General features: G+C 39.8%; 1 protein-coding gene and 1 long non-coding RNA gene across 7 annotated transcripts in view; one reads left to right on the top strand and one right to left on the bottom strand.

Annotated features, from left to right (window-relative positions):
* LOC137224876 (uncharacterized) overlaps positions 1–17,864 on the bottom strand; it is a 94,876-nt gene that overhangs the window by 26,910 nt on the left and 50,102 nt on the right. The window lies entirely within an intron of this gene.
* Positions 13,797–17,864, top strand: part of SPTSSB (serine palmitoyltransferase small subunit B) — a 30,303-nt gene continuing 26,235 nt past the window's right edge. For 2 of the 6 annotated variants that reach the window (XM_067737954.1, XM_067737953.1), the window contains exons 1-2: positions 13,798–14,574; positions 14,786–15,662. The gene's annotated coding sequence lies outside the window, so the exon portion shown is untranslated. Of the gene's footprint in view, positions 14,681–14,785; positions 15,663–17,864 lie in introns of all 6 variants that reach the window. The other 4 variants (XM_067737955.1, XM_067737950.1, XM_067737951.1 and 1 more) reach the window with 3 other exon arrangements.

Genomic DNA, 17,864 nt, shown 5'->3' with positions numbered 1-17,864 from the left:
AGCCACAACTACTGAGCTCACGTGCCACAACTACTGATGCCCACGCAACTAGAGCCCATGCTCTGCAACAAGGGAAGCCACTGCAATGAGAAGCCTGCATACCACAACGAAGAGTAGCCCCGCTCACCGCAACTAGAGAAAGCCTGCACACAGCAACGAAGACCAACGCAGCCAAAAATAAACACATTTATAAAAAAGAAAATCACTGCTCTGTAATATTAATCCCTCCCAAGCCTCTGCTTAAGTATCTCCAACCACAAAGGACACTGAAGTGAGATTAACACTGCCCACTCAACAAAGCACGAGGTTATAATTTTACTTACTAACCATGAGGAAATGCTACCAAATGTTAAAGTAGAAAAACACTTTATAATAATAAATTCTAAACATATCTATTTCTGAAATACACACAACAAAAGTTGCTATATTTCACTAAAAAATAAAAGGTCATACTTTATTTTTCTTAATGACTACCAGAAATCCCAGGTCAAAATTTTCCACGGGCAATGTTTATGCCTGATCAGAAGAAAACCCCTGCAGACCCAGAGGCTAACGCACAGGTTCTGTGTAAACGTTGACAGCCAGAGTCTCAGTTGAGCTCATTTAGCTTAACAAGTCTCTAGCTCCAGTTCACAGTGAGCAGCAGAGATCAATAAAAGCTCTATAATGCTTTTCCATTAGTCTCCAGACTTTCTTTGCTCAAAATGATAAAGGATGAGTAAGGGTCAATAGTGCGATAGACATAACCTAGAGCTGCTCATTAGAGCTTACTACATTTACATAGAATTAAGTGGCACATTCTAGGGGGTTTCTGTGTTTTTCTGGGGTCATTTTGGAGAGATCCCTCTTCCCTGATTTATCACCAATTCACCAAATCCTAGGCTGAAAGAGGGGTCTTAGAAACCGTTTGATTTAACTTCTCATCAGCCTATGTTGTAAGATTCTTGCCTACAATGCTCTTAGGAGATGTAAGTATGACAGTTGTCAAAAAGGTGAAGACATGGACTTCCCTGGTGGCGCAGTGGTTAAGAATCCGCCTGCCAATGCAGGGCACACGGGTTCGAGCCCTGGTCCGCGAAGATCCCACAGGCTGTGGAGCAACTACGCCCGTGCAGCACAACTACTGAGCCCACGTGCCACAACTACTGAAGCCCGAGTGCCTAGAGCCCATCCTCTGCAACAAGAGAAGCCACTGCAATGAGAAGCCCCTGCACCGCAACGAAGAGGAGCCCCTACTTGCCACAACTAGAGAAAGCCCACGCACAGCAACGAAGACCAAACGCAGCCAAAAATAATTTTTTTAAAAAAACGTGAAGATATGTCAACAATTGGTGAATTGAAGGCCTTATGAGTATTAATTATATGAATCTTGCAACTTGTCTGCTGATTTCAAATTTTTCAAAATAAAATTTTGGGAAAAAATGTGGAGAAAAAAAAGGTGAAGACAGAGATCTTCAAGACTTCTCATTCAGAGCAATTTTACCTGGCTTCCTGACCTATTCTTCAATGATAGGATTATTGTTTAAAATAAATCCTTCAAAACTATGGTATCTAAAACAGGCTTGGAAGGGAGTCAAAATTGCTCAACTAATTTACGTCACAAAAATAAAACTCCGTGAAGGGAGGAAATCAGCCTGTTTGTCACCACTGTATGCCAGAGTGGGCACAGCTGGACATAAGTTCTCAATAAATATTAATTGGATAAATTAATGAGTGAATGAGACCATCATAGGTATTCATAGCTGTAATAACATTTTGTAACTTTCCAGAATAACCCTAAATGACTTGTTCGATCGCTGAGGATCCCACAATCCTCAGATTGGGCTTGAGATCAGAAAGAACTGTGTTTTATACCTAAAACACCTGCTAGAGATACCAAAGGGACATTTTAAAACAGTCAGAGGAAACTTAAAGTGTGTTAAGCCATGGATGCAAATATGAAACTTTAAATTAGTGTTGTGAAATTTTTTGAATTTTTAATTTTAGTTGGATCCTAACAAGACTATCTGCATATATGAACATGAAATCTACTGAGAAAGAAAATTGAAGCCTTAGTTAACACATTTAACTTTAGATTGTAATTTTCCCACTTAAAAAAAAACTTCCAGGGCTTCCCTGGTGGCGCAGTGGTTGAGAGTCCGCCTGCCAATGCAGGTGATACGGGTTCGTGCCCCGGTCCGGGAGGATCCCACATGCCGCGGAGCGGCTGGGCCCGTGAGCCATGGCTGCTGAGCCTGCGCGTCCGGAGCCTGTGCTCGGCAACGGGAGAGGCCACAACAGTGAGAGGCCCGCGTACCGCAAAATAAATAAATTAATTAAATAAACTCCCGCAATTTTTATTTAATTTTCTCCTGAATTAAACTTTGATGCTTACTATGGAAATGCAGTTTCATGACAAAAGTCTTCCCCTTCCTATTATTTGTGATCTCTAGGAAACTCCTAAATAGAAATGTGGGACCACTCCATCTCCTCCAAAGAAATGTGATTATCTATGTTAATGAAAGATAAGTTTAACATGAAATAAAACCCAAGTAATTCAAATATTTTACTGCAAGTATTCATGTTACCCCCTACCTATTTTTACCAGAGCTGCTGGCAAATTAAAAACTAAAACAAACGAAAACAACAACTTTTTAAATATTACCTCTTATTTACTAGATAGGTCACTTCCTGACAAGCAACTTGCTCTTTCATTCCAACATCAAATTCAGAAGTCAAGCTTGTGGCTCAGCAAAATTGCAAATTTCATGGACCGCTAGAATGATCTGAACATAGAATTAAAAATGTTACATCCACATTTGCCTAGGGTCTATTTCATGGCCTTCATTAAATGTTTACCTTTCCTTTATATTCACTGGTTTGACTCTTAAACAATTGATAGATAACAGGTATGTGGTTAAGAGCAACTCAACTCACCTCTTCATCTACAAGTTCTTTTGTGTTTAACTCCCATTTCAGAACCCCCCTGTCCCTCTACTTACATTTTCCTACAGAGAAGAAAAATCCTATTATTTTTACTGACTACCTCGGGGAATACTTCCTGGAATATAAAGTCATTTCTTTTTTAACCATTTATAATTAAAATTTCTTCATTTGGGGTCCAGACAGCCATCATTATCCATCCAGTTCAGACCTGAAAAGCATCAGTCAATCTCGATGGTTTCTTCTAGGTCACAACGTCTGATACTCTTGATAACAGGCATTCCTCTTAATGCACCTCCTGTTTTCATCATCAAGAAACTCTCAGTGGGCCTTTTTTCCCCTTTCTAATGAGAGTTGTGACATTAGTAACATGTAGCCAAGGCTAGTACCCTTCTCTTGGTCCATTTGCCTGACCTTGACAATGTCTTCCTGATTGGTAAGTGTTCCCAATAAATGCTAGATACCCATACACTGCTCTCATTTCAACCACAGTAATTTAATACCTGTTTCATCCCATCAGAAGCTTCTTTATCAGATGCTCAACCATACACTTAACTGGATGCTCAATTCTAAAGCCCGGATCAGAGACCGTTCTAGAAGGTGTCAACTCGTAAAAGAGATCTGTACCTTTGAAATACAAGTAGAAGAGAGAGTCTACAAGGTTTGCCACATCTTTAACTCCATCTATGGTAGTTAGACTTTAACTTTCATTAAGTCAAGGTTTTTGTATCCTCACATCAGTGAGTCACTGAAATGTGGCATGAAAATAACTGTAAGACTTTTTGCAAACACTTTGCTAATTTAAAAGTTCAAGAAGGGGCTTCCCTGGTGGCGCAGTGGTTGAGAGTCCACCTACCGATGCAGGGGACACAGGTTCGTGCCCCGGTCCGGGAGCATCCCATGTGCCGCAGAGCAGCTGGACCTGTGGGCCATGACCGCTGGGCCTGCACGTCCGGAGCCTGTGCTCCGTGGCGGGAGAGGCCACGGCAGTGAGAGGCCCATGTACAGCAAAAATTAAATTAAATTAAATTAAAAAGTTCAAGAAAGAAATACACCCCAGAGTGAAACCTTATTTTAGCCCTAAAGGAGCTGGATGATATGACAATATACATTTTTAATGTAATTCAATAAAAATCACTTAGTGCCATCCCCCATTTTCCCCTGAACTTCTCAATATGCTTCTTGGTCTAAAAGCTTTCAGAATTAATACAATACTAGAGGAAAATGTTGAATTGTGCTTTAATTTTATATTTGACATGGACCGAGTATCTTTGGCCATGCCAATTAACCTCCTTGGCCTTAATATGTCCATCAGTTAACTTTCTTATTAAATGGGGTTATACTTGTTCTGTTTCCTTAATGGGATGCTGTAATAGAAGGAAAAATATTGTGAACTTTCTATAAATATAAAGTGTATTTTCTCAATTTACTTCAATAAGCACAGGGATTGACCATAATGCAAGACATTAAGCCAGGTAGGAAGGATGCTGGGTTAACCAAGACATAATTCCTGGACATTACTAAGCTTTATTCATATTTGGGGTTTAGAATAAGAGTTTAATAAAAGAAGTGCAAGACGTGTACACTGAAGATTACAAGACACTGTTGGAAAAAAATTAAAGAAGATCTAAATAAATGGAAAGACAGCTCATGTTCATGGATAGGAAGTCTTAATATTGTTAAGATGGCTTACTCCCCAAATTGACATATAGATTCAATCTGTAGAAAGGGATATAAAATCCCTATCAAAATTTTAGCTGCCTTTTTCACAGAAATTGACAATCTGCTTCTAAAATTCATATGAAAATGCAAGGGATCCAGAATAAGAGAAGAACAAAACAGGAAAACCAATACTTCCCAATTTTACAATCTTTTACAGTAAACCTACAGTAATCAAAACAGTATGATATTGCATAAGGCTATATATATTGATCAAAGGAATAGAATTGAGTGTCCAGTAATAATCCCTTACATTTATGTTGTCAGTTTGGGCTGCTATAACGAAAATATCATAAACTAGGGGGCCTATAAACAACTGAAATTTATTTCTCACTGTTCTGGAGGCTGACGTCCAAGGTCAGAGTATTACTATGGTTGAGTTCTTAAAAGGGCCCTCTTCCAGATTGCAGACTGCTGACTTCTTACTGTGTTCTCACAGAGTGAAAAAACAGCTATCTAGCTCTCTGGTCTCTTTTTATAAGGGCACTAATCCCATTCATGAGGGAGCTACCTCTTGCTCTAATCACCTCCCAAAGTCCCTAATTCAAAATACTATCACACTGGGGATTAGATTTCACAGTATGAATGTTGGGGGACACAAACATTCAGTCCATACAAATGGTCAGTTGATTTTGGCAAGGGTGCTAAGACAATTCAATGGAGAAAAGACAGTCTTTTCAACAAACGGTGCTGGGACAACTTGATATCCACATGCAAAAGAATGAATTTGGATACCTACCTCACACCATGCACAAAACTTAATTCAAAATGGATCATACACCTAAATGTAAAATCTAAAATTCTAAAAATCCCAAAGAAAACATAAGAGTAAATATTCATGACCTTGGGTTAGCAATGGTTTCTTACATACAACACCAAAAGAACAAGAGATCAAAGAAAAAAAGATAAATTAGACTTTACCAAATTATTAAAAAACTTTTATGCTTCAAAGAACAACATTAAGAAAGTGAAGGTGCTTTGTGACCACCTAGAGGGGTGGGATAGGGAAGGTGGGAGGAAGACGCAAGAGGGAGGGGATATGGAGAGATATGTATACATATAGCTGACTCACTTTGTTATACAGCAGAAACTAACACAACATTGTAAAGCAATTACACTCCAATAAAGATGTTAACAAAATAAAATAAATAGAATAAAATAAGAAAAAAGAAAGTGAAAAGACAACCCACTGAATGGGAGAAAATGTTTTCAAATTATATATGGACAAAGGACTTATATCCAACTCAACGATAAAAAGATACAATTAAATAACCAAATTTAAAAGATGGGCAAAAATTGAATATACATTTGTCTAAAGATGTCAAATAATGAATTAATTTATGAAAAATTGCTTAGTATCATGATTCATTAAGGATATGCAAATCAAAACCACAATGAGATGCCACCTCACACCCACCAGAATGGCTAAAATCACAAAGACAAACAATAACAAGTGTTGGCCAGGATGTGAAAAAAATTGGAACCTTCGTACATTACTGGTGGGAATGTAAAATTGTGCACCCACCTTAGAAAATAGTTTTGCAGTACTTCAAAAAGTTAAACAGAGTTATGACCCGTGAAAAAGTTAAACAGAGTTATGACTCAGTCATTCCACTCCTAGGTTTATACAAAAGAGAAATAAAAACATACATCCACCAAAAAATGTGTACAAAAACCTTCACAATACCTCAAAAGTAGAAACAACTCAAATGCCCATCAAATGATGAATGGATAAATCAAATGTGGTATAGTCACACAATAGAATATTATTCAGCAATAAAAATGAATGGATAACTGATACATGCTGTAATAGGGAAGAACATTTTGTATTCTATTACAAGTTAATCACTAAAGGGATGTTGCCTATAAGCTTAAATTATACATAAGGGTCCATTGCTGGGAACCCTGCTCCCTCTGTAATGAGCATTAAGCTAAAATACCTTTGTTTAGCTCACAGGAAACATCCTGACCAGGTCCAGCTGTGAATGACTGCAGGGAGGAAGAAATGAACACATCCCTTTTGGAGGCTGATGGGAACCAGGAAGTGTTTGACTTTACTCCCTCCCCTTTTAGTATAAAAGGAGCCTGAATTCTAACTCAGGCAATATGGTTCTTTGGGGCACGAGCCTACCATCTTCTTGGTTAGCTGGCTTTCCGAATAAAACCCTTATTCCTTGCCCCAGCAACTCGTCTCTCAATTATTAGCCTGTCGTGCCGTGAGCAGTATCAGCTTAGACTCAGTAACAATGCTACAACATAAGTGAACCTTAAAAATGTTATGCCAAATAAAAGTAATCATTCACAGAAGACCACATATCGTATGATTCCACTTATATGAAATGTCCAGAATAGGCAAACCTATAGAGACAGAAAGTTAAGTAGTAGTTGCCTAGGGCTGGAGGTGGGGGTGAGAAAATGGGACATGACTGCTAATAAATATGAAATTTCTTCTTGGGGTCATGAAAATATTCTGGAATTAGGTAGTGATGATGGTTTCAAAACTCTGTGGACACACTAAAAACCACTGAATTGCATCTTATAAATGAGTGAATTAAATGTATGTGAATTATATCTCAATAATGCTGTTTTTAAAAAAATAATAGGTAGAAGAAAATGACAGCCATTTTAAAAAAAAAAGATGAAGTGGTCAATATAAACTTTTAGTGGCTAGTTATGGTGAGATTCTGTTTTAATTTACACAGGTAATGGCATGCTGTATCTGCCTGATATTTAAAAGTCTAGTCCTGCTGGGAAGAATTTCTTGGTTGATTAATACATGGTTTGTGAGATGCTTCACCAAATTCTCCTGATGCCTCGCATAAAGCTGTCATACAAATTTCAAATACAAGTCACTAGATTAGATATTAGAGACTGGGACAGATGACCCAAAGAGGACCACGGCTTCATTTCCAGTTGCCATTGTGTTTCCATGAGCTTCTCTTCCTGCTGTTTACTCTTGACATCTGCATTTTCTTGTTGCCTTATTTTCACTCTGGATTTGTTCTTTTTATCCCTAATACAATCTTGGCCCCCAAATTTAATTTCACAGTAATTAAAAATAACTTCACAATGAATGCGAAATTCTCCACAGAAAAATGTCACAACATTACAGCAGCTATGAACTTGAGTCAGAGAAAGAGGTTTTGTTGAAGATGGGAGACAACTCACTCAATGGGGGCAGGCAGTGATGGGGCCGGAGTCCTCCCTTTCTCATTACATAGCTATTCATTGTAGCTGAAGAGTCTTACTCAAACTGATTAAGGATAAGAAAAGAAGTCAAATCAAAAGCCTTAAAAGAAGCAATAAATCCCTTAGCAAAGGAAGGGTGAAGTAAGTTTGTACTGGGAGAGAGGCAGTCATATGTCAAAATCCAAAGCAAAATGGTTGGATCAATCCAAATTTTTGGCCACTGTGACGATCAATTTTATGTATCAACTTGGCTTCACCATGGGATGCCCAGAAATTTGTTCAAACATTATTATGAATGTGTCTATGAGTGAGGGTGTTTCAGGGTGAGATTAACCTTAGAATCTATAGACTGAGTAAAGCAGATTGCCCTCCCTATAGTGGATTCTTTTGAAGGCTCATCCAATCAGTTGAAGACCCAATAGAACAAAAAGTCTGAGTAAGAGGTAAAACTCCTCCTACCTGACAGCTTGAGCTGCAAGCTGATCTTTTCCTGCCTTCAGACTTGAACTGAAATTCAACTCTTTTGGAGTCTCAAGGCTGCCAGCTTTTGGACAGGAATTTACACCAACAGCTCTCCTGGGTCTCCAGCTTGCCAACCTTAGATATGGGGACTCCTCAGCCTCCACAGTCATGAGTGAGCCAATTTCTTATAATAAATATCTCAATAGATATGTAGATAGATAGATAGATAGATAAATTGGTTCTGTTTCTTGGAGAACCCCGGCTAATACAACCACTTTAGACCAATCCGTATCTCAGATATTGAGAGTTCTCGTTATTATATTTAATCCATCAATCTTTCTCCAAAATAGGAAGTTTTCATCTGTAAGCTAATTTCTACTTTCTAAACCTGAACATTCTTATTTTTTTATCAACTACTGTTTTAGCAAAAGTCTTTTATAAAGATGGGGGAAGTAAAGAGTTCTGTTCCTGAATATGTGATACTGAATTAAAGTATGTTTTATGTTGGTCTGAAACATTAGGGTAAACAATGGGTCTCTCTAAAAAAAAAAAAAAAAATAGCTCATAGACAATACAGTTGAGTGAGTCATAGTTATGGGCACAAAAAGGGAGGACGAGGAGAAGATAGGGAAGAAGAATCGTGGGGGAAGGGAGGGGTAAAGGGAAGGAGGGAGGGACTAATATTCCTGACAGACTAGTTTAAAACTATATACGTTATAAAAATAAAATATTTTTAAAGTGAAATCGTCATATTTAGCATTGTCTAAGGGCCAGACACTGCACTGATTTACATGAATTATAATCTCATTGAACTCTGCAGACAATAGTAGTGAACACTTATGGAACATTTTCTCTTCTACATGCTTTTTGCATATTAACATAAATAATTCAACATGGTTATTATCCTTTATGGCAGATGAGGAAACTGAGGCTTTAGAGAGATTTAAGTTAGCTCTCCTCATTCACGAAAGTGGTCACGTTGGGATTTAAATATGGGAAGTTTGGCTCCAACATCTGTTCTCTTAACCTGCACAATACAGCAGGTTAAGTGTCACCTAAAAATAGTTACCACCTCTCTGATTCTTGGTTTACTGTCTATAAAAATAAAATAAAAGCTCCTACCTTGCAAACTTGTAGTAAGAAAAAGAGATGATTGTGGAAAACCTTGGTGATTGTAGTTCAATAAATGATAGTCATTATCGTCATTATTCTTCTTTTGAAGTTTGGCAGAGAGCTCAAAGACCCCAGCCATACAACTTTCCTATTTTGTTTGTTTGTTTGTTTCTAAACTAACAGGGCTAATTAATGAAGAAAATAAAATTCTATGTGGATAGAGAGAAACTGAAACAAAAGAATTGATAGGATAATGAAGGATATCTTGTGCATCTTTATAACAACATAGCCAGGAGGGGAAAAAAACGTTTTCCATTTTACAGGAAAACAGAATTATCCACTTTCTCTGAAATAAATAAATAAATAAATATAAAATTACTAAAGGGACTTAGCCAAAGGTATACCGCTAGTTGGTGACTCAGCGAAGACTAAAATATGTAAGTTTCATTAACATATGACAATCTTTTCAAATATCTTTACAAATCTATTGAGTGTTATGAAGAGTTCTACTCTGGGAGAATAATAACATTTTATGCCACTGTCGACAGGAAAAGAAAAAACAAGAAACACACAACCTAAAATTTGCAAGTTATGATTTATTCAGTGACTGTACTGAGGACTATAGCCTGGGTAGACAACCTCTCAGATAGCTCTGAAGAAATGTTCCAAAGACGTAAGTGAGGAGCCAGGATATATAGGAGTTTTTGCTGGGAAAAAATAAGTAGTAGAACATCAAAAGTTACTGCTAATCAAAAAAAAAAAAAAAAAAAAAGACAAAACCCCCCCAGACTTCTCAAGTTAATGATTCTAGTGCTTTTCTATGTACAGGAAGATGCAGGAGTCTGGGCTCACTGAAATTATTTCTTTAATATGCATCTTAATTATCTAGAGCCAGTATCCTGTTTTTCTCCATCCTGAATTCCCCTCAGGGCGCATCAGTGGGGCAGCTCCAGTTGCTGATGGAGGGCAACATTGTTTACTGAAATGAAAGGCAACACTTTTTTTGTCACGCTATCATAAAAATAAGTAGTGCTAATCTAACAAGGTTTAAAAAAAATAAGGAAGGTTAATCTGCACGTAGTGAAAGCAAACCAGAAAGAAGTAAATAAAATTTGCTTCAGATATCTGTTCTTGCTTTTAAATACTCACGTCTGTTACTGCTTTTCTTTCTTTTCCCCCTCCTGATAATAAGATCAATAGAAGAGAATAAGAGTTAATACATAAAGGGAGATATTGCTGATATAGTCAGTTGGAGCCTTATTCTTTTCTCTTGATTCCTCTGATATTCCATTGTCTTCTCTGTCTTGTCCAAATAGATGTAGATACACTTTGGACATTGTATGAAAAGGCAGCATTTGAGGCTGCTTTAGAATAAATTCTTCAGAAAATCTTTGACAAACTGGTCTTACTGCTGCTCTGGGAATTTCTGTGTTGTTCTCTTGGGGTCTCTTTATTGCTAAGAACAGCTTTTAAGGTCAAGAATTGTGCCTATTATGATACATCTCATATGTTTGTTAATGATTAATGGGACAGACAATTAGTCCCTTAATGAAATACTGCTTTTCCAATTTTTAGAATAAACTACTGACTCTCATTACTATTATGATCTTTATTCTAATATTAAAAGTAAGAATGGTTAAATGTTAGGGTCTTTCCATTAAAGACTTCAGCCTAAGCACTGCATCTCTGTTAAATTATAATCAGTGATTTGGAGCAATGACACTCATTCTGCTAGAACACAGCCACATAGGAACATAAAAAATATATGAATTAGGAAAGAAGGAAGGAAGGAAGAGAGGGAGAGAGGGAGGGAGGGAGGGAGGGAGGGAGGGAGGGGTAAGGGAGGGAGGGAGGGGTAAGGGAGGGAGGAAGGGCAATCCTGCTTTTGCCATTCACTTTATAAGAGAGGGGCTGAGTATTTTTAGATTCATGGGTGTCTCTCCAAAGCATTCCAAAGGTACTCAGTCATCATGTTTGGATTCCTAATTGCTAAAAAGTCATGGAGGAGGTAGCTGGGTCACTGAAAGGAAGGGAAGGAAGGTAGAGTCTTACTGACAAAGTAGGAGAGATGTCTATGGACAGAAGAGGAGATCCTGAAAGATGGTGTTTAGAGAAGGAGGAGTTGGGGGAGGGAGGGGAGGAGTAGGGAGTGGGGAAGATAGAGAACTATACAATTACTTTGTAAACAGTGGCTCTTTTAATTTTTCAGAAGAACCCCATGGAGGCAATATTATTTCCACTTCATAGATGAGAAAACTAAGGTACAGAAATACTAGACAAGTTGTCTCAGACTACAGTTTCTTAGTAGAAAAGATGTTAGTAGAACCAGACTTTGCCCCAAAGTACATACTCTTTCTACCACGCCACCCTGGGCGGTTTGGAGCTTGAGAAAACTCACATTTCAGGCTATTAATTTTGGTCCCCTGGAGGTAAGACCATTTTCAGGCTGATCATTTTCAGTGGATTCTCACATCATGTCCTTTCTCCTTCCTGGTGTTCTGAACTCCAGAGATATTCCAAACAAACTTTCTGGGTCATAAATACAGCTTTTACAAAGTGATCTTATTTTTTTCCCTGTAATACCTGTCCTCAAACCTCCCAGGTTACCTTGAGAGCATATAGTCTGTTATTACTTTTAACTTGGATTACTTTATAAAATTTTCTACTCCAGCAAGCTTGTGTCCTTTAGTTCTTCAACAGCTGCTTTATGATAATGATGATGAAAGGCCTGGTTCCAAATGTTCAGTTGATACAATTAGAATTACTTTATATTCTTCACATTCTTACATTCTAAAAAATTTTGCCTGCTTCTTCAAATCTTATTCCCTTTTCTATAAGCTGTGATATGTCTTAACCATTTGTTATCTCACTATTTCTAGTTATCAGCACAAAGGGAGGATCCTCTCTGTAGGAAAAATAATATTATCTTTTCTTTGTTTTGTTTTTAATATCCAACTCATCTGTGGTTATATACCACTTTTCTAATGTTGCTTGTAACTTTGTTGCTTGATTTTTTCTTGTTCTTTGCAATAAATAAGTTTTTTATTTCATTGATCAATTCTCCTTGTTTTTTATTTTTCTATTTCATTAATTTCTGCTTTTATTTATTTATTTTTGCAGTACGCGGGCCTCTCACTGTTGTGGCCTCTCCCGTTGCGGAGCACAGGCTCCAGACGCGCAGGCTCAGGGGCCATGGCTCACGGGCCCAGCCGCTCCGCGGCATGTGGGATCTTCCCGGACCGGGGCACGAACCCGTGTCCCCTGAATCGTCAGGCGGACTCTCAACCACTGCGCCACCAGGGAAGCCCTCTGCTTTTATTTTTAACATGAGTTAACACAATTTTTTGTAATTTCTTCTAAGCTTCTTGGTTTGTACCTTGTTTTGCAATAAATACGTTGTATGGCTTTTCTATACTCTCCTGATTTTATGTAGGATTTTTGTTTTTCTTCTGTTTCTAATGTAGTTTCCCATTTGTGCTTCCCTTTAACCTACGTTTAAAGTATTCTTAAATTTTCAATTGTGCTATGTCAATCAGGGGGAAATGAGCTGTGTATGATTTCTGCCACTTAAAATGTGTCCATCTAATAAGAAAAAAAGTGTCCATCTTTATTTTGTGATCTAGTTAAGTTTTGAGAATGTTCTGTTTGTAATAAAAAAAAAAAAACACTGGGGCTTCCCTGGTGGCACAGTGGTTGAGAATCTGCCTGCCAATGCAGGGAATATGGGTTCGAGCCCTGGTCTGGGAAGATCACACATGCCACGGAGCAACTGGGCCCGTGAGCCACAACTACTGAGCCTGCGCATCTGGAGCCTGTGCTCCGCAACAAGAGAGGCCGCGACAGTGAGAGGCCCGCGCACCGCGATGAAGAGTGGCCCCTGCTTGCCACAACTAGAGAAAACCCTCGCACAGAAACGAAGACCCAAAACAGCCAAAAATAAATAAATAAATAAAAATTTATTAAAAAACAAAAACACCTATTCTCCATTTGGGGGTACAAAGATATACATAAAGGTGTATCTGTGTGTGGTTATATTACATATGTCATTTAAGATTATTTTTAATGGCCTAGATGCTTCTGCAAGCTATAGCAGTTTTTCCCCACCTACAGTTCAAATAATTGCAAGGTCTCATAGCCATTTCACAAACTTTGGGCAGGAAGAGACCTATTTCTATACTCCCACAAATGTACAATCACGGGGAGTATGGGGGTAGGCATGTCACAATCTGATAAGAAAACTAGATAATGAATAATGAGACCTAAAAACCAGTGTAAATAGTATTGACACCACCACAGTAGGGGCTTGGCGACCTGAACAAGTCACTCCTCAGGGTTTCTATTTCCTCATCTCCCAATGGGGGTGGTCATACTTGTGCTGCCAACATGACAAGGTTTGTCAGGAGAAGCCAGAAGATAAGGAATGTGAACAACATAAAGTGGTAAATAAAAAATATTAGCAGAGGTTGCTACTATTTAGATACAAGACACAGAAGAGATAACGACGTAAAACGGCCAACACAGATGCTCCAAGGTGCTCAGTTTCCATTGGTTCCCTTCCCTGGCCCCAACCACTTTCGGCTTCCTTTGGGGACACCTCCCCCCGGCTTGCAGTAACCCCCACCCAGTTACATGAGTCTCTCTCTTCGTTGCACCGGCAGGTTGGAACCTGCTGGAAGCGCGTTGTGAAGTGAACGGAAACCTGCCCGCAGCTAAAATTCGCGCTTCAACACAATGAGGCCGAGCGTGTGCAACGTGTCCTCCTTGGGCGATGGGGGCTGACGGGCAGATGTTGCCCGAATGCTCATTAATCAAAAGACTCTTTCGCCCCGGACCCCACTAGGTCTTGGGCAGAGTCTCGGCTACAGAGATATCGGGGCTAGGAGCCTCAAGGTCCTCTGCGCTCTCAGCAAGCAGCCGCGGCGTTCAATCTAAGCACTGTGTCCTTGGTAGAAAAGGAATCGATGGTGTTCTGGATGCTGGTTTTCAGGGAAGATGCTCTTCGCGGTCCCGCGTCTCCCCGGGAAGATAATTGAGCGCCGAGCGCGAGCGCTGGGGTCGCCGGTCCGGGAGCCGCGGCAGCCTGCGCCGCGAGTGTAGACAACGAACCTCCCAGCCCTCTCTCCCCAATTTGCCTTCCTGCCGCAGTCCGGGCCCAAATTCTCTTCACTTGTGAGTGAGCACACACAAGTTCGCTGGGCACGATCTTTCCATCTGCTTCCCCGAGGGGGTCCAGCCTTTCAACGATTAACCGCCCAGCCAACGGGGAGGAGGGAAGGTGCTGGATGGAGGGAGTGGGGCGGTGAGAGGCGTTTTGCACGTTCAAAGGCACCAAAATTAACTGCCAAAGCTAAAAGGGTTTGTTTTCTTCCGTTTTTGACAGACGAATGCGGTGGGATGCCTGCTGGGCCGACTGCCGCCCCGGCCCGGAGCCCTGGGCTCACTTCGCAGCCTGCCGCTGAGTTTCAGACCGCAGTCCTCAGCATCCGCCCGGCTTCACCCCCTTGCCGAAGTCTGCAGATCGATGGATGCTGGGCGCAGGCTTTCCCTGGGCGGGTTGACGTTGGCTTAGGCTAAAGCCCCAAAGCTCCCACCTTCGCCTCCTGTTTATCTGCCCGCTCCCACCACTACCACCGAAGTACGTGCCCCTCCGGTAGTGTCGGGGCTCCGATCCGAGCGAGGGGGAGGGCGCCTCCCCACCCCCTCCTGCCCATCCCCGCCGCGACTCGGGGTTTTACTGCAGCAGCCGGAGGTGACAGCGACGCCTTAGCCTGCTCCGTTGCTCTCAGAGCCCCGGCTTCCCCTGCATCCGGAAAGCACCCCCTCCTGAGAGGCTCTTCCCTGGAGAAGTGCTAACGAGCTACAGGAAACCAAATTTAAAAATGTAGAAGTCGCTGGGCTGCATTCCTCCGAGGACGAGCCTGGTCGCCCAGGACTGAGAGTGGCAGCGTGTGGGAAGTTGGGACCATAGAGCAAGGGGGGAGGGGAGTGGTGCAGCCGGCATTCTCTTCTGGAAGGAGTCGTTGGGAGCAGTGCGGTTGGACACAAGTTTGCCTGGGAGTGTTTTCCTTTTGTCAATAATTAATCACCGGAATCAGTCTGGCAGAATTGGAGTTTTAGCAATAGTGCAGAGGGCGGGGCCGAACACCTAACTCTTGGAGCCTCGAGGTGCCCAGCGCAGTGGGAAGCTCGCAGCAGTTGGGGAGAAGCCAAAGCACTGGTGCTCACCTAAGCCGCAAGGAGATACACCCAACTGGGAGGTAAGCATCTTCCATCTTCCAAATATCTGCTTGAACTGTAAAGTAGCTTTAGAAGGATAGAATTCCTGTCTTTATAAGAAAAAAATAATACCAAGCCATAATGCAATGTACCAGCTTATTATTTAACTGCGTTAAAAATTTTAAGAATTGAATGGGCTTTTCCATTTGCCTTTAACTATGTTAGAAACTAAGATGTTTCACTCAACAGAAGTCAAACTTTATTGTTAAAACTTTCCCAGCCAAAAGAAGAGAAAATTACTTTGTTAATTACTTTCATTATTTATCTTTGTATAGTTCAGTAATAACTATTCAGAGACATGTCATTGGGAGGTGCTTGATTTCATTCTTAAATATTCATCTTTATCTTGTTTCATGCTCTTATACAATATTTTTTGCCTAGTTTTGCTACTTAAGCCAATAATACACACAAGTCAACTGACCAAAAAGTGAAGAGTTTCCAACAAGGAATACATTTTAACATTTTTTCATGATTATTACGCAGGATGTATTTTCTTAAAGATGATTGTGTTCATTTATAAGTAATTAGACTTCTAAACCCAAGGAGAAAGGTACATATAGATAACTTTGACATGCGGGTGGGGATGTGGTATAATAAAGAAGGGTTTAGATAAGAGCAGAGATTCTAGATCTGTTTCAACTAAAATGACATTCAACTGGTTGGCAATGAACATATGAACCCAGCCCTTGATCAAATAAAGAATTTGAAGAATTGTTAAATGTAAATCTTAGCCTTAAAACTACAAATAAATGCGCCAGGGAAGTTGGGAAAATTGTTTTTCTACAAGACTTTGTGGCCCAGTAGTTCTTTTGAATTAAACAAAAGTTAAGAAATACATGATCAGTTTTGCTTGTGAATTTTTTAGATTAGTGCATAAAACTAATGAGGTTTGAATAATTTGATTTTCACGTCTAAATTATTTCTATGCTTTTTAAAACAGGCATCATTCTGATGACTGTTTCAATGGCTGTGATGGTTTTGCACATAGATTACTAGAGTAACAACAAACATATGAAACGTACTGTCACCCTCATTACCCAAAGATTTCTACACAACTATTTAATAACAATAAATTAACAGTGGTTCATCAAACCAAATGGGTGGGTATTCTAGAAATTTAGTGGATATGAAGTTGAAAGTCAACCAATTCTCAACTTCAACTGGTTTTCTTAATCCACTGTTTGTAAATTTGCAAATACTTTTGTAAAAAACTGTCCTTTGTAATTCTATATCTACTATGTCAGCATAAACTATTTCACCACCAAGTATACAAGATGCAAAATCTTCATTAAAAATTATCCAAATGGGACTCAACTTCCAGAATGGTGGTATGAGGAGCTCTGTGAACCCACCCCTTAGCAAAACAACAATACTATAAAATTACGGTTGAAAATTGTAGGTACACAACTATTTAGTCTCTAGAAATTGTCCTGAGGAAATACAACAAATGTGGAAAATTTTGTTCAAGACAATCCACTACATTTCCATAAGAACAGCAAGAGTTTGGATTTTGAACCACAACCCACTTCCCTGCCAATTCCACCTGGATGTGATGGTGCTCCACTCTGGGGGTGGGGGTACAGCCAAGAACACAGGACTCCCTCTCAGCCTAGATCCCAGCATAGGGCTATGGTATATCCCTGGGAAAGCAGGCCACAAGCATCTCATCCACCACCAATGTTGCAGAAGCTCTACCCTAGGCAAGAGCATGTGAAAGATCTGAGGCTCTCCTTCCAACCATCCCGCGTTCTTAATGCAAAAGAGGAAAAGCTCAACAACTAAAAGACAAATAACCCATTTAAAAATGGGCAAGGGATTTTAGACATTTCTCTAAAGAGGTACAAACGGCCAATCACCAAAGAGGTTCTTACTATCATTTAGTCATTAGGGAAATGAATATCAAAAACACAAGATACCGCTTCACACCAACCAAATGGCTATAATCAAAAAGGAAGAAAATAATAATTGTTGGAGAGGAGGTGGAGAAATTAGAACCAGCATATATTGCTGGTGGGAATGTAAAATGGGTGAGTTGCTGTGGAAGATAAGTTGGTAGTTCCTCAAAAAGTTGAACATAGAGTTACCATATAACCCAGCCGTATAACCCATATAATTCCACTCCTAGGTATTATCCCAGAGAACTGAAAATCTAGGTCCCTGTAAGAACTTGTGCACAAATGTTC

Source organism: Pseudorca crassidens, chromosome 5 (genome assembly GCF_039906515.1).
Source record: "Pseudorca crassidens isolate mPseCra1 chromosome 5, mPseCra1.hap1, whole genome shotgun sequence".
In the NCBI taxonomy this organism is placed as follows: Eukaryota; Metazoa; Chordata; class Mammalia; order Artiodactyla; family Delphinidae; genus Pseudorca; species Pseudorca crassidens.
Note: the sequence above shows the minus strand (reverse complement) of the source record. Positions and strands in the feature narration are given on the sequence as shown.